The following is an 18,349-nucleotide window of genomic DNA, read 5'->3' as shown; positions in this document are numbered from 1 at the left end:
AAATCAGAGTAAATCTCCTTTGAAGCTGGGCAAGTCTTTAGCTGGGGAAGCACAGTGAAGGGAAAGGAAAGGGGAGAGGAGAAGCAGCCCTGCTTCCTTCTACTGCAGAACACAGGCAAGGCAGCGGTCATCTGGTCACACTCTCAGCTTTTTCCATGAGATCCTTTTTTTTTTTTTTTTTTTTTTTGCACGGTACGCAGGCCTCTCACTGCTGTGGTCTCTCCCGTTGCGGAGCACAGGCTCTGGACACGCAGGCTCAGCGGTCATGGCTCACGGGCCCAGCCGTTCCGCGGCACGTGGGATCTTCCCGGACCGGAGCACGAACCCACGTCCCCTGCATCGGCAGGCGGACTCTCAACCACTGCGCCACCAGGGAAGCCCGAGATCCTTTTTGTATTTAAAGACCTTTCACTAATTAATTCACTCCCCAAATATTTTTTGAATGCCTAATCTGTGCCGGTGTTACAACAGTGAACTAAACAGACAGTGTCTCTGCCCTCATGGGATCACAGCCTAGTGGCAGAGACACACATTTATCTAATAAGCACACCCAATTATATAATTAGATATCATGATGTGTGTTATGAATAAAGCATATAGGGCATTATGAGAGTGTTTAACAGGGGGCTGATAAAATTCTGGAGGTACCCTGGGGAAGCTTTTTTAAAGAAGGGTTATTTGAGTTGAGATCTGAAAGCTAACTAGAATTGAGGGAGAAATATGGAATACGAAGAGTGATTAAGGGACAGGGAACAGCATGTGTGAAAACCATGAGGCAAAGAGCTTAGCAAACAATGGTAAGAAGCCAATGTCTAGTAGAGTGTAGAGCATGAGAGTGGTGGGCGCACTGGGAATCATTGAAGAGTTTTGAGAGTATGGGAGACTGTGACCAGATCAGATATGTGTCCTTAAAAGATCATTCTAGGGACTTCCCTGGTGGTACAGTGGTTAAGAATCCGCTTGCCAATGCAGGGGACATGGGTTCCATCCTTGGTCTGGGAAGATCCCACATGCCACGGACCAACTAAGCCCATGTGCCACAACTACTGAGCCCGCATGCTGCAACGACTGAAGCCCGCGCCACAACTACTGAGTCTGCGTGCTGCAACTACTGAAGCCCGCACGCCCATGCTCCGCAACAAGAGAAGCCACCACAAGAAGCCCGTGCACCACAACAAAGAGTAGCCCCTGCTCACCACAACTAGAGAAAGCCCGCACACGCAATGAAGACCCAATGCAGCCAAAAAAATAAATAATAAAAACACTTTTTAAAAAAAAAGAGCATTCTAGCAGCTATTTGGAGACTGAATTGGCAAGGGCAGATGTAGACACCCAAATCAGAAGGGGATTCCAGGGTGCAGGCGAGAGGTAAGGGCAGCCTGAAGTGGAGGCTGTGAGGATGGGAAGGAGTGGATGGACATGGATGCTGTTTCAGAGATCAGACAGGACCTGGGCATGGACTGGTTATAAGGGGGTAAGGGGAAGAGTTGACAATGACTCCAGTACACAGAACTGGCTTGAGGTGGTACCATTCAAACAACAGGCAATGCTGAAGGGGGATCAGGCAGAGGGTGGAGAGGCAGTGGAAGATTAGGAGAATCATGACTGTGTCTTTAGATATGCCAAGTCTGAAGTTTCTTGAGACTCCCAACTTAGTCAACTAGGCAGGTGGACATAAGGATATGGAACTTAGAGGGAAAGATGCAGGCTAGAGGTGTACTTTTGGGTGTCACCTGCACGTGGCTGATAACAGAAGCCTTTCATGAGATGGCTTAGGGACGGCTATGCAGTCAGAAGAGAATTCCTTGAGCCAGACCATAAGCAATGCCAATGTTTAAAGATAGAGAAGGGAAGGATGAGTCAGCAAAGAAGACTTGGAATAACCAGAAAAGCCAGGAATATGGGGTCAGAGAAGCCGAGGGAAAAGAAGTGTCAGAAAGGAGTAAAAAATGCTTCTGAGAACTAAAAAATGTTTCCTGCACTTAGTGATATGGAAAGCTGTTTCAGTAGAGCGATGGGGGAGGAGGCCAGACTGAAGTGGGGCAGAGGAAGGAGTGGGAGGTGCAGAAACGAAGACAGCTAGTAGAGCCAGCTCTTTCAAGAAATCTGGCCCCTAAGAAGAAAGGAGATAAGGCGGCAGGCGGTGCAGTTGGACTTGAGGAAGGTTTCTGTTGTTGTTGAAGATGGGAGAAGCTTGAGCGTGGCGGGAAGGATGTTCCTGAGAAGACCAGAGGACAGGATCTGGAACACAAGTGGAGGAAGAACTGGGCTGCAATGGAAGTGCTGCCTCCTCTGCTCAGACAGGAGGGAAGGGGGAGACGACTGGTGCACAGGCAGCTGGGTCTGAGGCTTTGGCGAAACGAGTTGAGGGTGTTTTCCCGATGGCTTCGATTTCTCTGTGAAGTAGGAGGTGAGGTCCTTGGCTGAGAGTGAGGGCGTAGGTAGAGTTTTGGGGAGGGAGGTGCGAAACAGTCATTGTGGAGAGTCAGGAGGGAGATAACCACAGGAATGTGGTAGGAACACCAGGCACTTCTGAAGAATAAGTTGGGTTGGTAATGGTGAATTTTTAGAGGTCCCAACCTGCCTCATTTTGTCTTTTTCTACCAGGTGTGTTGTCTGGATGCAGGCAGAAAGCAGCAGATAGAGTGATTAATCTGGAACTGGGATTTTGCCAGACCAGGGCAATAAAGACAGAGGGTCAGGAGAGTTTAGGATATTGGCAGGAGAGTTCTCAAAGTGATGGAACATGGAATTTATCTGGACTCAGACAAGTCAGAGGAAGGTCACGGACGGCAAGAAAGTGGAGGTGCCAATGGACCAAAGGATCTAGAACATAGGTCCCAATGGACCTACATCCATATGGACCAAAGGTCTCAAAGAGGTTAAAAAACGGCTGTGTGGGAGTCTGAGATAACAAGCTGGGGAACCAGGACGTGGCGACCAGAAAGCAGGGTGCTTTATTAGGTGATTTCCAGGTGATGGCAAGATATAGGTTGTGACCTTGGGAGTGAGTGGCTGAGGCCGGGAAGCTGGTGAAGGGGCTGATGGGTCTCGGGGTAGACTGAGTTGCCCATCTAGTCATTGATCTCCCCCAAAACAATGGACAGACTTGGAAAGGGAAGGATGCCTATGGGCAGATGCCAAAGGCTTCACTGAACAAGAGGGTGGTTGGTGATGATAAGGGGGAAGCAGAAATGCAGCCTGACTTTTATGAGATTAGGGGAATAATGGTCTCTTAGAGAAATTACATTCCCTTGTACCTTAAGTATGTTCTCCAGAGTGAAAGGTCAGAAAAGAAAGTGGAAGGAGTCTTGAGAAGAGGGAATAGATATGGCGCACGGTCAGAAGTTAGGAAATGTATACCTAGTCCTGATGACACTTACATGCTGTGTGACCTTGGGCAAGGCCTTTCCCCTCCCTGGGCCTCAGATTTTGCATCAGTAAAGATAGGTTGGGGGAACTGGCTAACCTAAAGCTCCCCAATCGATGTTAGGGTGCCACAGATGGGTTACAGGTGTGCTGAGACATTGACCCCCCGCTTAGCCCTCGGGTCAGTCAGAGTCCCTGAGCCGCTATCATTGTGTCTGTGTGCTATATTGTGAACAAGAGGGCGGGGTAGCGTGGGCCAGATACTCTCCAGGGCCCCAGCCGTCTCTGACGTTCTGTTTGCGCATCTCTGGCACTCGGTCTTGGAAGAGGCTGCGGGGAGGCTGATAGAAGAACAGACAGACTCCTGCTGCAGGCAGAAGTCCATCTGCTGGCAGAGATGGAAGCCAAGTTCCCAGCTCCCTCTTGCTCTCCTCGCCTCCCTCCCAGCACCAGCTGAGCGAGCTGTGATCCGCTGAGCTGCCCAGGTGAGGGGCAGGTGCCCCTCTTCTGTCTGGTGGCTGGGTGGTCGCTGGCAGCCCCCTCAAGCCTCAGCAGCAGCTTATGAAAATGGAGGAGCACTTCATCCACTTTCCAGTTCTAAAAACAGACTCACCATTTCTGAGGAGTCAGGCAGAATGTCTCATTGCACATGACCCAGACAGAGCCTTCACAATGCTGACCTTTCTCTTGGGGCCAGCCACTTCTCAGAGATCCATGGAAGATCCACTATGTGGCTGACCTTGGGCCACCCTCTCTCTGCCACTAGCCCTCCCTGGCCTCCCCCTCCACCTCCCGTCAGATGCTATATGCTTAGAGAATGCACAGGCAACCTAACTGCACCCTAATCATAAAATATTAGGAAAGACCAGCACCTGGCCCAGAACTTTGTACACAGTAGATACTCAGCAAATATTTACTGAATAAATGAAGACTATTCTCGAATACTAACAAAAAGAAAACCCTACCAAGCCCACCAGAATTTTTTAAGTTATTGATCACTTTGCTCCTATTTATTGGAGTAGATAAAAGATTACTTTTTAAATTCTTTAATATTTATTGGTGCCTACTATATGCCAAGTATTGAAGTGTGAGCTGGTTTCACTTCCACAACCCTGTGAAATGGGTATGTAAATCCCATTTTACAATAAGCAAACTGAGGCTCAAAAAGAGGTTAAGAGATATGTCCAAGGTCATAGACGTGGTAGACAGCGGCCCCAGGATTCTAACCGAGATGTATCTAACTTTAAAGATGGTGCTCTTTTTCAGCACACCGGGCTGCCTCTCTGCCTAAACAGAGACCAGGATGGAGACAGAAGCAAAGGAGGAGGCAGCGAAGTGTGGAAGATTGCGTGGCACACAGGTGAGGCTCCCTGCTGCCTTGCCCTGGGAAAGTGGTTTTGAGGTTGGGTAAGCTTTGCTGAAGAGAAGTGGAGAGGGTCAGGGCCTCGCTTATCTCTCTGCCTTTGATTGCTTGGCTGGTTCACCCACTGCCTATGCAATCTGGCATCCCGCTCAGCCACCGCCTAGCTTGGTTCTCTGAGCGTGTGAGAGGTCAAGACGTGGCAAAGACCTGTCCTGTGGATATACCACCCCTGTCCCCTCCCCACAAGGTGAGGAGACTACAGGTCCCAGCAGAGACCCTTGTTCTCAGGGCCCAGGGAGCCGGCAGGAGACGTCAGAAAACACGAGTGGTCTGAACTGCACGGATGAACACGGCTGTCAGCCCCCCACGCCTGCCCGCTGCTGCCTGACAGGTGAGCAGCTGTGCTCGGCATCTGTCTGTCCATCTGTCTCCAACTCAGGGGCCTGGAGAGAGCTGATGCTCCTCAGAGAGGGGAGGCCCTGGACCTGAAGCAGCTCCTTTACTGCAGATATTAATCAGCAGGGAATAGGAAGGGTGGGGAGGGAAGAAAAGTGTGCCTCTATCACCAGCCCAAACTTGAACGTCCTCCCCACTGTCAAGCCCCCCTCACTCCCCCCGCCACCGACTAGCTCCCCTAGCTCTGCCTGCCAAGCTCTGCAAATTACCACACATGCCAATAAGTCATTAGAAACCAGAACGGCAAATGTGTGGTTGCCATGGAGACCAACACCGGGAGATGGCAGCCCTGGGGGCCGGCCAGTGGCTCAGGTGTGCTGTGGGGGAGAGGTGGGTAGGCCAAAACGCCTGGCAGAGGGGAGGTAAGGCACTAGCGGAGTGCTGACTTCAGGTGGGGCACCAGGCTCTGCCACCTCTGCTTCCCCCTCCCCCAAGGCCCTGTGTGCTGCAAGAGGGCAGGTGCAGCAGGGCCAGCGGGCCAAGCCCCCTCCCTTCATAGAACTGCATCTCTGCCCAGAGGAGGTGGCTGTGACCAAGCCCACCTGGAGACCAGCCCCAGGGTGAGGGAGGCTGACAGCCTTGAGCAACCTGAGCTGCTGGCCTATGTCTAGAGGAAGAAGCCCCTAAGTTAGGGGCTGAGGGCAGGACCAGCACTCAACCACTTTCTCCCAGATTCTTGAACGTCGAACTCACTTGTGCTTCTGACCAGTGCTGAGCATAGCACCCAGCTCTTTGTAGGTAAAAGCACACACGTATTTGCTGCAGATGGATAAGCGGATGAGAGGACGAACGCGGGTAAGCACCCGAGATCTGACAGGACAGGAGCAGGCCCTGGACTGAGTCTACCAGTTCAGTGTGACCTCTGACAAAGCCTCTCTGGGCCTCGGTTTCATCGTGGCGAAAATAAACAGATTGTGTTTCAGACACAGTGTATTTCAACCTGGTTCTCCAGAGCCTCGGAGTTCTGAAAGCGATTCCTCCAGGGTCACGGGCAGGAGGAGGCCAAGTAGTGGGGTTCTGGTCCACTGGCTTTGCTTCAACTACAGCACCCTGTATTAATTTCCTGTTGTTGAGGTAACATACTGCCACAAATTTAGTGGCCTAAAGCAACATAAATTTATTATCTACAGTTTGAAAGGTCAGAAGTCCAAAATGGGTCTCACTGGGCTAAAATCAAGGTGTTCGCAGGTGTGTGTTCCTCCGTGGAGACTCCAAGGGAGAATTTGTTTCCCTGCCTCTTCCAGCTTCTAGAGGCTGCCACACTCCTTGGCTCGCAGCCCCTTCCATCTTCAAAGCCAGCAACGGCCAGTCAAGTCTTTCTCATCACTCTGACACTGACTTCTGCCTCCCTCTTCTACATTTAAAGGACTCTTGTGATTACATTGGGCCCAGGTGGATAATCCAGGATAATCTCTTTATTTTAAGGTCAGCTGATTTGCAACCTTAATTCCCTTTGCCCTGCAACATAACAAATTTACAGGTTCTGGGGATTAGGAGGTGAGCATCTTTGGGAGGCCATTATTCTGCCTACCACACCTATAGCTTTGTCTTGAAATATGGATCAATTTCTAGAAATGTTTGAAAGCCACATGACCAGAGGACTCAGTTGCCATCAGTTTTAAATGCTTTGGCCTGGACTCCTCCTTCCCTCCCTGGAGGATCCTTACAAGGAAATTCAGAGGAACTCTGGGGTCTGCCCACTGAGTGTGAATGCTGGCAGGCTTAGGCTGTCCTGGTGCGGTGTGCAGAGAGGTGGGTCTCTGTGTCCACCAGAAAAGAGGTCTCCAGGGAGGAAAGCATGAGGGCTGTTGTGGAGACCCCACCAGTCTCAATTTTCTCCTCTCCCCTCCCTCTGTACCCATATATTCAGATTACCCTGCAGTCATGTGTTCTTGTTTTTACTTCCAGGTAAGGTCAGATGGAGCTAGCTGTGTGTGCATGTGCATCCATGCATGCATGTGAATGATCTTCCCCCATCAGACTGGGTGATCCCTGAGGCCATGTCCTTGTTTTCCTTTGCTCCCCATTACCTGTCCCCATCCATTGGCACTGCACCTGGTGCAAAAGGTGTACTGATTTGACAGTAAAAAAACTGAGACAGTGGCCCTTCTTCCCACATCATGACCTTCAACACTGTCCCTTCCTAAATCCATCCAGAGGAGCCCCCAGATTATTTGTAATAAACTCCAGAAACAGTACCCAAGTTCAGAAGGCACAAGTTTTAGAATCTTCCTGCTAGCACATTTCTAGGCCCACAGTGATCAACACTTGCCCCTGGGGGAGATAGTGGCCTCGCGTTCTCCTCCCACATAGCATAACCTCTGTTCTCACCTCTGCAAGATACTCTCTGCTGACTGCCTGGAACCCAGTGGCGTTGAATAACCAGATTCTTATGAGAAAGGTGCCCTAGGTATTAATCACAGCCCTAGTGTTTTATGATTTTATGCAAATTACTCACCCTCTCTCAGCCCTTTTTTCCCCCTTGGTATAAACCATTCCCATTCCTACTTCTATCATATGTCCCAAGGGATCCTGGAGAAGAAATGTGATGCAGGAGGGGAAAGCTATTCTTTGGAGGTACGGCCCTGGGGAGATTGAGGAGAAAAGGAACTAATATTTACTGAGCTTCTACTTTGTAGCAGGCACTGTATGCAGATTAGCTCATTTAATGGGGTGGTTGAGAACCAGGGCTCTGGAGTCAGAAAGACGTGGGGCTGAATTCTGGCTCCGCCACTTGCTGGCCTCGGGCAAGTTACTTAATGTTTCTCAGCTTTGGTTTCCTCAATGGTAAAATGGGGGAAAATAATATCTACTGCACAGCGTTCTGTGGATTAAGTGAGATAAATGCAGTAACGCTTTTGGCACATCATAAACACTCAACAACTTAGCTCTTATCATTAGCAACCCTATGAAGTGAGTGCTATTAACCCAGATGTATAGGTGAGGAAACTGAGGCTCAGAGAACCTAAGAAACCGCCCAAGGGCATAAGGTTACAGGAGGGACTCTAACCAGCTCTGATTCTAGCTCCTCTGGATTGCAGGCGAGCCCCAGGCTCAGGCCTGCATCGTGGAGGTGGCTGTGCTGGGGAGCCTCGGGGGATAGAGCTGGTGGGCCTTCCTTCCTCAGGCTGCTGAGGGCCCAGCAGAGGGAGCGCAGACCGTGGAGCAGAACACTTAGCCCTTGTGACTCTTGGCTCCAGCTCTCTGGCTGGGGGCCGGGAAGGCCCCACCAATGCTCCCACTCCACCTCAGGGCAGTCTCTCTCCACACTCCAGAAGGAAGCCCAACCCCCAGGACCCAGGCGGCCTCTCTAGGGGAAAGAGAGACTCACCCCTCATGGGGGATGGATGCTCTTTTGGACAGAATTTCATTTCCATTTTGCCATACACGAAACTAATTGGAATGTTCTAGGAGTAACCTACCAAAGAGGAGCTCAGGCAGTGAGAGGAAGGGAAAAGAGAAGCTGGCTGCAGACAGGGTAGAGAAATGGAGCTCAAGGGAATTCCAGAGAACTGGGCCCCAGACAACAGGGGGCTGAGTGGGGGCTGGTGGATGGCACCAGATTAGAAGAGAGCACATCTATGAAAACAACTCGAGAGCTGGAAATGGGACCTGAGAAGAGCAAGAGGGCTTCAAAGGACAGAGATCAGCTAGCTCTGCAAAGGAGAGGCCCAGAGTACTGGCCAACGGTTTCCATTCTCTAAAGGGCTGCTCTCCTGTTTCCTGGGAGAATAAAGGGGACACGAGAAACCTGGGTGATGGGGAAGGGGCTGCTCCAGAGACAAAGTGCCTGCCCTCGGCAGCTTACTCACCTGCTGCCTTACTCCCACCCACGTGCCCTCCCCTGGCCTGGCCACCCTTCCCCACACCCACAAGCTCCCCTCCTGAGAATCCTCCCCTCTGCAGATCCAAACCCCACCCGGTTTTCAAGGCCCAAATCAGCTGCACCTCATCGGGGAAACGTTCCCTATATACTCCCACACAGAGCTCACAGTTCTGATAACATTTATAGTCTAAATCACACAGTTTAGCACTTGGTTTTAAATACTGTCTGGTATTATTCCCTCCTTATTTCTTGTGAGTATAAGTTTTGCCTTTCCAGCTGATTGGTAGGTTTCCTTACCAGTAACGAGTGCATCTTATGCTTCTTTTTATTCCCCCCTATCCACCCCAACCCCCCACCCCCACTGCCTAGGAGGCAGTGCCCATCCTGTGAGGACTTGGTGGGTCAATACTGATTGACTAAATTAGCTTCAATGCCTGGAAAACTTCTTGACCAGCCACCTAAGTAAAACGCAGAAATGGATGGCCCAAACCTTGGGGTTTTAAAAGGTCAGATCATATCACCCCTGCCCTAAACCCTGCAAAGCCTCATCTTACTCTGAGGAAACAAACTCCTCACCCCAGCTCCAGGCTCTCCAAGACCTGGCCTCCTCAAACCCACCAGGCACAGCCCTGCCTCTGACCCCTTGCGCCTGCAGTTTCCTCTGCCAGGCGTGCCCTTACCATCTGCCTCCACTTCATCTTTGCTCATGTCATCTTCTCAGCAAGGTTGCCCTGTACAAAGCTACAAAGTATCCTCTTCCTAACAATACACTCTTACCCCCCTTCCTGGCTTTATTTTTCTTTTTAGCACTTGCCACTTTCTAATGCACAGCTGACACTTGAACGAGGTTGGGGATCGGGGCACTGACCCTCTCTCTGCACAGCTGAAAGTCTGCACATAATTTGCAGCCGGCCCGCTATACTCGCGGTTCCTCCGTATCCACAGATTAAACCAAGTGTCGTGTAGTGCTGCGGTATTTACTATTGGAAAAAAACCCCACGCAGTTGAAACCCGCGTTGTTCAAGGGTCAACTGTACTATTTACTCTATCCTCAGACAGTAAAGTATAAGCTCTAGAGATCTCTGGTTGCTCATTGTTACCTATACGCCCAGTGCCTGGCACAGATGCTTCATAAATACTTGTTGAATGAAGAGACCCCAGCCCCACCCTGGGTCTGAGATGGCCAAGGCACAGTTGTGCTCAGAGATGGGCAATGGACAGGAAATTCTGTAGGTTCCTCCTAGATGTGGGATTCCACCATTTCACCCCTGGGCCAGCTCTGAGGAAACACTTTGAGGTTCGGAGGCGTGGAGCTGTGTGAGCCCCAGTGACCTTCATCCCATTGGGAGGTCTGTCCAAGAAGGAGAAGGTGAGGGGGCAGGGGTGACTGCCAGGCAAGGTAAAATGTCAAGTCCCTCCCCTCCGTGTGCACAGCTTTTAGGTTCCTAGTGTGCCCGACAGCCAGCCCTCTGTGGTCTCTCCGTCTCCTGGGCATCACAACCCCTGCCCTCCCAGGCCAAAGACAGACACTTTCGTCACCTGCCTCTGATGCTCATTCTGAGAACGCTTTGTAAAGGAACACGACCTTCCCTGACTTTCTTCTCTCCTCGCCCCTTTCCTCCCCCTGCCCCGCTCCCCCGCCCGGTAGAATGAGGGAAGACAGACCCCCCTTTCCTGGGGGACCTGTGCTGGTTGCCTAATAATTGCTGCCCCTTCTTCCACATGTTTGCTCCTGAAGGATCTGCCCCGTGAGATGTTTGTAAATAGGAACAATTGTACTTGTTCTTCCCAAGACACAGGATTCTCCCTTGTTAGAGACACCCCACTGACAGTGCTAATCTCAAGCTTTCCCCACCTCCCTCCGCCTCATCTGGGGTCTGCAGCCCACCCTCCCAGAAGTCACTGGGACATCAGTCACTGGGAGAAGACATCTCCCATAAGTCACTTGTGCATTGGTTCCACTACTGTGGCCCTGCAGACTGACTCTTAGGGTCCAGCTTCTCTGAGGCCACTAGCTCCATGTGGCTTCCGAGGCATTTAGCTGAGGCAGAGGAAACAACGTTGGTTCTCCAGGAGCTGTGGCCTCTGGGAGGAAAAAGAAGGGAAACCCTCTCTGAAGGTCCCAAAAGTGGAACAGGCAGCCCCCGGCTTGGACAGGACTTGGGGAGCTTCTTACTGTAGGGGGGTAGGAGAATGGGCAGGATGCCCCCAGAGCACACTCCAGGCCCAAGGGACACTGGATTCTGGGGGCGTGAAGGAGAGGAGCCCACCGGTCAGAAAGAAGGTTAAGTCCTCCCTCGGTTTTTTTCTAGCTACATGTCCTTGAGCAAGTTATTGAACCTCTCTGAGTCTCAGTTTCCTCATGTTTAAATTAGAGATAATAAGAGGACCTACCTAATGGCGTACTTTTTATTTATTTATTTATTTATTTATTTATTTGCGCTACGCGGGCCTCTCACTGCTGTGGCCTCTCCCGTTGCAGAGCACAGGCTCCGGACGCACAGGCTCAGCGGCCATGGCTCACGGGCCCAGCCGCTCCGCGGCATGTGGGATCCTCCCAGACCGAGGCACGAACCCATGTCCCCTGCATCGGCAGGCGGACTCTCAACCACTGCGCCACCAGGGAAGCCCTAATGGGGTATGTTTTGAGGACTTAATGGGACAATGTAGGTAAAGCACATAGACAGTGCCTGGCACGTGGTCAGTGCCCAAGAAATGCCAGCTGCCATTACAATGTGCCAGGTGGAGGCTGAATAACAGTGAGTGCCCCAGGAACCCTCTGCCTGCTCTTAGTCCTGTAATTCACTGCAAGATCATCGAATGCTGAGCAGCAGGGAAGGTGTGGGTGGAAGAAATGTACAGAGAGAAACTGAATTCTAAACCAAGCCTGGGTCAACTCACCTCCTAAAAGGCAGGTCCCTCAGGCCAAGGTTTCTCCTGGGTCCCCAGGAAGCGCAAGAAGCCAGAGGACAAGGGCCATGGCAGCTCTGGGTTTGGAGCAGAGACTGCTCAATGCTGGCTTAGACCATTTAGGAGGCCAAGGTCATGAGACCAATCCCAGCAGGGATGTACGAGGTCCCCGGCCCAAAGGCCAAATGTTTTAGGCTGGAGAGTGTGGGGATGTTCTGGGCAACCTGCCAGCCCCACTGGAAGCTCAGCTCTGAGCACCGGGAACAAAGAGGCTGAGGTAGGATGTGTCCGAGATGCTCCTGGTATCTATAGAAGGCAACACACACACAACACAGCCCCTTTCCACACACGATTCCTGGGCCCCAGGGTTTCCAGGCCCACCACCTCTGCCTGGTTGACTCCTTTTCAAGGCTTGCCCCAATATCATGTCCTTTGATGACCATTTCCTAATCTGCCGACAGAGGCAGTCACCGCTTTATCTGCTTATCCCTATATTATAGCACTTGTTTCATTATTTTAAGACTGACTCCCCCTTTTAAGAATAATATTTATCTGGCACTTACTAAACTCAGTGCATGTATTAACTCATTTAATCGTCACAACAACTCTATGAAGTAGGTACTAGTATTATTCCATTCATAGATGAGGAAACCGAGGCACAGAGACGTTACATAACCTGCCCAACGTCACCCAGCTAGAAGTGGTGGATTTGAGCCGCAGCTGTGTGGCTCTAGAATCTGTACTCTTACTGTCGACTCCTAGAAGGCAGGGGCAACACCTGATTTGTCTCTGTCCCTAGCACCTAGCACAGGGCTGAACGCACAATAGGTACTTAGAAAAGATAGGCTGACTGAGTAAGCACACGCCTGCATAAGGCTAACATGGTGAATGTTCCAGCCTCTGTGCTGCGGGACAGAGAGATCAAGGCCCTCCGGAAAGCATCAGATAAAGGCATCCTTCTTATTCACCCTCTCTTAGCAATCCCACCGCACACTGCTGTCTGTCCTGCCTGTTGTGTCTTTTCGTGCATGTCTCCTGCCTTCTGGTTTTTGTTTCTGTTTATCTCCTGCCTTTTTCTGTTCCTAGGTCACTCTCCCCCTTTCCTGTCCCACCCAGCCTCCATCCATTGTCCCTGTCCTTCTCTGTAGTTCTTGCAGGCTTGAAAGCCTCCCACCCCCATTCTTTGCCTTGGAGCTTTTCTAGAATCCAGACTTGCCCAAGGAGGTTGAGAACACCAATAACGTTGACTCATTAGACTGGCCATGGACCAAGCTCCTACACACTGACCCTGAATGGAAATGGCAATTTCTCATCAACTGTACTTAGATGCTGTGTGTGTGTGTGTGAGAGACTGCTTGCCTAGTTTGTCACAGACCTGTGTGGGATCAGGAAGATCCACTGCCCTCCCTGCCTCCTCTCCCAAGGTCCCAACTCCTCCAGGAAGGCTTCCCAGATCCCATGAGAAAAGCTTATTCATGCAATCGTTCATCAAATCCTTATATATTTTAATATTCTGAGGAGACAAGGCATGCTCCTGAAAAATTTGGTTAAAATGTAATCTTCAGATAACTGTATAAGTTAGCAGATGTCACAGACATAGGGGCCAAGTGAACTGCAGATAATCAGTGATTTCAATACGGAGACCTCTGTGACCTGGGACAAGTGGTTTACCCTCTCTGGTCCTCAATCTCCTCAGCTATAAAGCAGATGATAATCCAGAATTTAGAAGGTTATTAGGAGGATTGAATGAGATAATTTCTGTAAAGCTCCTGACAGACTGGTGCTTATAGGTACTCAAAAACGAATATGTTTCTTTCTCCCTTCTCCATCTAAAGCACTGGCCTTCTACTCAGCCCTCCCAGATAAATGGTAAGATATGAACTGGTCCATCCTTGGAGGTCAGAAATGTCTTAAGGACAGGATGACCCTGGGTCTGTAAGCTTTGCAGTACCTGGTTTACTGTAAGAAGATGGGCCTGTCATGTAAGAGGTCACTCAGTATGATAAAGATGACAATTTACTAGGATTGTTCACATGCATCCCCCACTGACCCCACAAGTAGTGGGTCTTTGAAACATCCTGGTGAGCACAGACCTAATCAGCTGGGAAGTCCAGATACAACTTTGGCTCTGCCCTGAGATATAAAGGTTTGTTTAATTGCTGTATCCTCAGCTCCTAAAATAGTGCTAAGCACAGAGTAGGTGCTCAATAAGTTGTTGAATGAATGAATTTTTTAAAAAAGCAATGGATTTCCTTTCCCCTTTCTAATAATAATAATAAAAAAAAGAGGGTAGGTAGGAGGGGCAAGTGGTAAGGTACAGGAGTCATGCAGGGGGAATGCAGCTGCCAGGCCCTCCACCCAGGCTCCTCCTCTGCAAAGGGGGTACAGCAAAGCTAACAGTGCATGTGTTCCCACCATCAGGATGCTCGGGAGCCAGGAGCCAAGTGCACACGCCTGGCTTGAGGCTGAAGCGGCAGTTTATAGAAGAGACGGGGCAAAGGTGGAGACAGACCTGCAAAGGAGGGAGGGAGAAGTCTGGGGAGAGGACGAGGGTGAGAGAAGAGTGAGAGCAGTCTGAGGGAAAAGGAGAGGAAGAGATGCTTGAGGGGGACGTGAAGAGTGAAGGAGAAAGAGAGGAGGAGGAAGGAGGGGGGGAGGCACAGGAAATAAAGAATGGGGAGTGGAGAGGAATGGTGGAGAGTTACAGAGGAAACATGCTGTCTCAGCCTGGGTGGAATTCGTCTTAGCAGACCTCTGAGTTCCCCCTGCCATTCAGTGTCTTCTCTGGGTTGGGCTGTGCAGGGGGAGGCTGTAGATTTGGGGGTGCTCCTAGATGCCAGGTGTCTGCCAGACCCTGGGCAGGTCTCAATCCCTGAAGCCTGAGGCCTTTAGTTCCATCCTTTCCAAATAATGAGGTCTCATCCCAGGTCTAGAGGGACAACCCCTTCCCACCCCGCATGGGAAGGAGGAGACTCTGTGAGCCAAGCCCAGGGGAAGGAAAGTGGTCTAGAAGGCTCAGACCCCTAGCTGTGTTCTCTTTCCGTCTTCTCCCCATAAGGACACCTGGCCAGCCAGGAAAGTGGGTCAGGCCACCCACATGTGACTTTTTTCTAATAACAGCAGGGCCCACAGGCAAGGGGGCCCCAGTGCTCTGTACACAGCCCTGCCCATCCCGTGCCCAGTGCTCTTGTTGGAGGGACCTTTAAGGAGCAGTGGGCAGTGGGAGGGGATCCCTGCCTTCTCATTCAGGAAGAGGACATGGGCCAGAGCCCACCCCAAGCTGGCAGGGAAGGGGGAGCCTGCCGTCTGCCAGGGTGCATGATAAGACCCAGATCGCCCCATGATGATGACCAAGCTGGCAGGGAGCCGCCTCTACTCCCCTTCTGGGGTCTTCAAGTAGAGGGCCCGACGGGTCCATTTCTGGCAACTGAGCGCTGCGCCCAGCCCACCCCCTCCAGACCCTGCAAGGTGCCCTATTAGAAGCTGCGTTGGTTCCAGCAGACCGGAGCTGCGGCAGCCTGAAGAACAGAGCACAAAGCCCAGCTGACACCCTCCTTCCTGTTCCTTTGATGGGGAAGGAAGGACAAGGACAGAGGGGGAGCGCCGCAATAACCCTAGGGCCCACCCTCAGGGTCCAGGTCTCCCGCACCTCTTTAGCTTCTCAGCTCAGCCCTAATGGGGCTCAGGTTCCCCTCACCCGGCGGCTCCCCGCTGGCTGGGCCGCCGGAGCCAGCGCCGCCCTTCGCCTGCAGGACAGACGCACCACCTGTGGCTGGCCAACCCCTCCCGTCGGCTGGGTGCCGCGGTGGGCCCCGAGCTGGCCTTCCACTCCCGGGGCTCGCAGGCTGAGCCCGGGGCCCGCAGGCTGAACCCTAGGCCAGCCCATCCCCCACTCCGAATGTCCCAGCCCAGGCTGTGCACAGACCCCTGCCGCCCGGGAAGAAGCAGGCTCCGGGTTCCAGATACTTCGGACAGACGCCAAGGCCACCTTGGACACCCAAGCTCCAAGGAAGGGAAGTCCCCGGGCTCTGGAGCGCTTCCCCTGGCGAGTCCGCCCCTGTCACGCCCTCCCTAACCTCTGCCACCTCGCGGCTCCGCGACATCTCAGGGGCCCGCTCTGCCCAGCAACAGTTTGGGGCGGTTCGGGCCTCTCCGGTGGATTCAGGCCCGGACGCCCCCTCCTCGGGTCCAGCCTGCGCAGTCGGCAACCGTCTTTCCAGTCTCCAGCTCTCCTTCCCTCTGCCCTCGCGGCCGCCTCCCCGCCCGACTCCCCGGCTCCCTTACGGGCGTCGCGGCAGAAGCCCGCCCCTCCCCTAGCGCCCGCCCGGCCCAAGCGGCCCCCCGCCCGCGCGCCCGGGGTCGCGAGCCGCACACTCACCCCCGGCCGCCGGCCGCCGCCTGCGCCTCCGCGCACCGCTCCGCTCCGGCCCGGGCTGGGCTGAGGAAGACCAGTCCGCCCCTCCCTCCGCGCGCCGCTCGCGCAGGCCAGGGTGGGGTCGCGGGCGTCTCCCTGCCGTGGAGTTTTCCTGGGAGTGGTCCTGGGGCAGATCAACCACCTTCCCACCCGCGCCGCGCCCGCGCGTTCGGCGGGAGGCTGGCGACCGAGATCGAGCGCTCCTTCCGCTCGCCGCCCGTTCGCTAGTGCAGCGAGCAGGCCTCCGCGGCGCCTCGCGCCCCTCCGCGCGCCCCTCCCCCCGGCTTCTCGCTCGCTGCTCCGCCGCTCTCCCAACCTCCCCAGCCCACTCCGGTCGCCTTCTCCCAGTCTGCCTGCCACGCCATCCCCCACCCCCTCCAGTCCCGCTGCCATTTTAACTCCAGAGTGCCCAGAGGCCCCTTTCCCTAACACACACACACCAGAGGGAGGGGTTGGGTGGGGCCAGATGCTGAGGCTTGAGCGTCTGGGGCCGTGGTGTTCTTGTGCTTTTACACGCAAGGCTGAAAGAGGAAGGGAGCACAGCGCGTGGATCTGAGAGGGGAAAGGGAACGGCTCTTCTGATATTGCTTCTTACTCCCTTGTAAAGGCCAGGAGGACGGAGGAGAAATTCAGCAGCTTTTAGAGCACAGGTGCAACTCATAAGCATAGCATTTTTGCTTTGCGTGGTGTTATCCTCCCCCAAGTTAACAGCGGACTAAGGAATGCAGAGTGGGTTAGAATTTGTCCATGGGTACGGGTACCACGCATCCTAAAGAATGGTATGGAATATCCACCCCACCCCCACCAGTTCTCATGCCCTTCCAGCATTGCCCCCTGAAATGGGCAGCTCTGGCTTTCTGGAAGATTCCACCCTGGCTCTTGGCAAAGATATCAATCTCCATAGGTGTTAGGCAGGAACTGGCAAGCCCACTCAGGGGCTTGGCTTTGGGGGATGCCCCTCTTGCAGGCTGGACGTTGTGAACGCTGGGAAAGGAGAGCAGGATGCTGAAGGCGGGTGCTGGGCTGCTACCTGGTGGCTTAGAAAGGCTAGGACACCGCCACTGGTCGGTGCTTAGGAGAGTGCGTCTCCTGCTGGAGCCAACTGCCTGAGGCCCATGCCTTCGTGGAGCCTTGAACCTGGACCACTCAAAATGGACGTGACAAGCTCAGGTCCATGACAGGCCACACCCTGTCTGGTTCTGGTTCTGACCAGAGCCTGCAGAAGCAACCATAGGGGAGTAGGTGGGGGTGGAGCCCAAGGGATGGGGAGTCCTGCCAGGAGTGGCATCTGGTCTGCCTTCCTTCATCCAGGGCTTTCGCTCAATGCCTCCTGTGAGCTGAGCTTCAGAGAGAACAGGGACAGAGCTTTCTGGCTCTGTCTTCTCCAAGGGCACAGCCGGTGGTAACTCCATGCTTGGAGGCTTTTATCAAATCGGCTTGAAGGTCTGTGTGTTCTGTATGCACAGAGGGGGTTCTCACCTTCATGTATTCAATAAGCACATATTAAGTTCTCATTGTACCTCCTAAACCACTCCCATGCCCCCACCCTCCACCCCTGCTGTGGGGTGTAATGGCCTCAAGGAGCTTAGAGGGACAAGTTGGAACTATATGAAACACATTTTAACATTTCAAGGCAAAGGAAGTGCCGTAGAAATACAGAAAGAAAAGGCTGTTATAGGTTAGGGTTATTCATGAAAGCTTTTACGGAGGAGTTGAGCTTCAAGCTGAGCCCAGATGGAGGGACAGGTGAAACTGGCAGAGAAAACAGGGACTAGCAAATGCAGAAAGCAGGAAAGGGGAGACCAGCAGAGCAGAACGGATTGCCTGGTAGGTAGGGGGCAAGGGAGGGAATTTATAGAGCTACGATTGGATGCCAGGCCTTTTCCCACATGTCCCTCATTTTATCCTCTGAGTTGACTCTTACCCCATTTAACAGACAGGAGAATGGAGGCTCAGAGAGTTTAAGATCTACAGGCATAATCTGAACCCTGCTGGTTCCTAAGTGGCAGAC

General features: G+C 52.7%; 1 protein-coding gene across 2 annotated transcripts in view; it reads right to left on the bottom strand.

Annotated features, from left to right (window-relative positions):
* LRRN2 (leucine rich repeat neuronal 2) overlaps positions 1-16,564 on the bottom strand; it is a 63,345-nt gene extending 46,781 nt beyond the window's left edge. For both annotated transcript variants that reach the window (XM_082615243.1, XM_082615242.1), the window contains exon 1: positions 16,303-16,564. The gene's annotated coding sequence lies outside the window, so the exon portion shown is untranslated. The remainder of the gene's footprint in view (positions 1-16,302) is intronic.
* Positions 16,565-18,349: the final 1,785 nt, after the last annotated feature.

Source organism: Mesoplodon mirus (genome assembly GCF_964341445.2).
Source record: "Mesoplodon mirus genome assembly, chromosome: 3".
NCBI lineage: Eukaryota > Metazoa > Chordata > Mammalia > Artiodactyla > Ziphiidae > Mesoplodon > Mesoplodon mirus.
The sequence above is the reverse complement of the archived record's forward strand: the minus strand, read 5'-3'. Positions and strand labels throughout refer to the sequence as shown.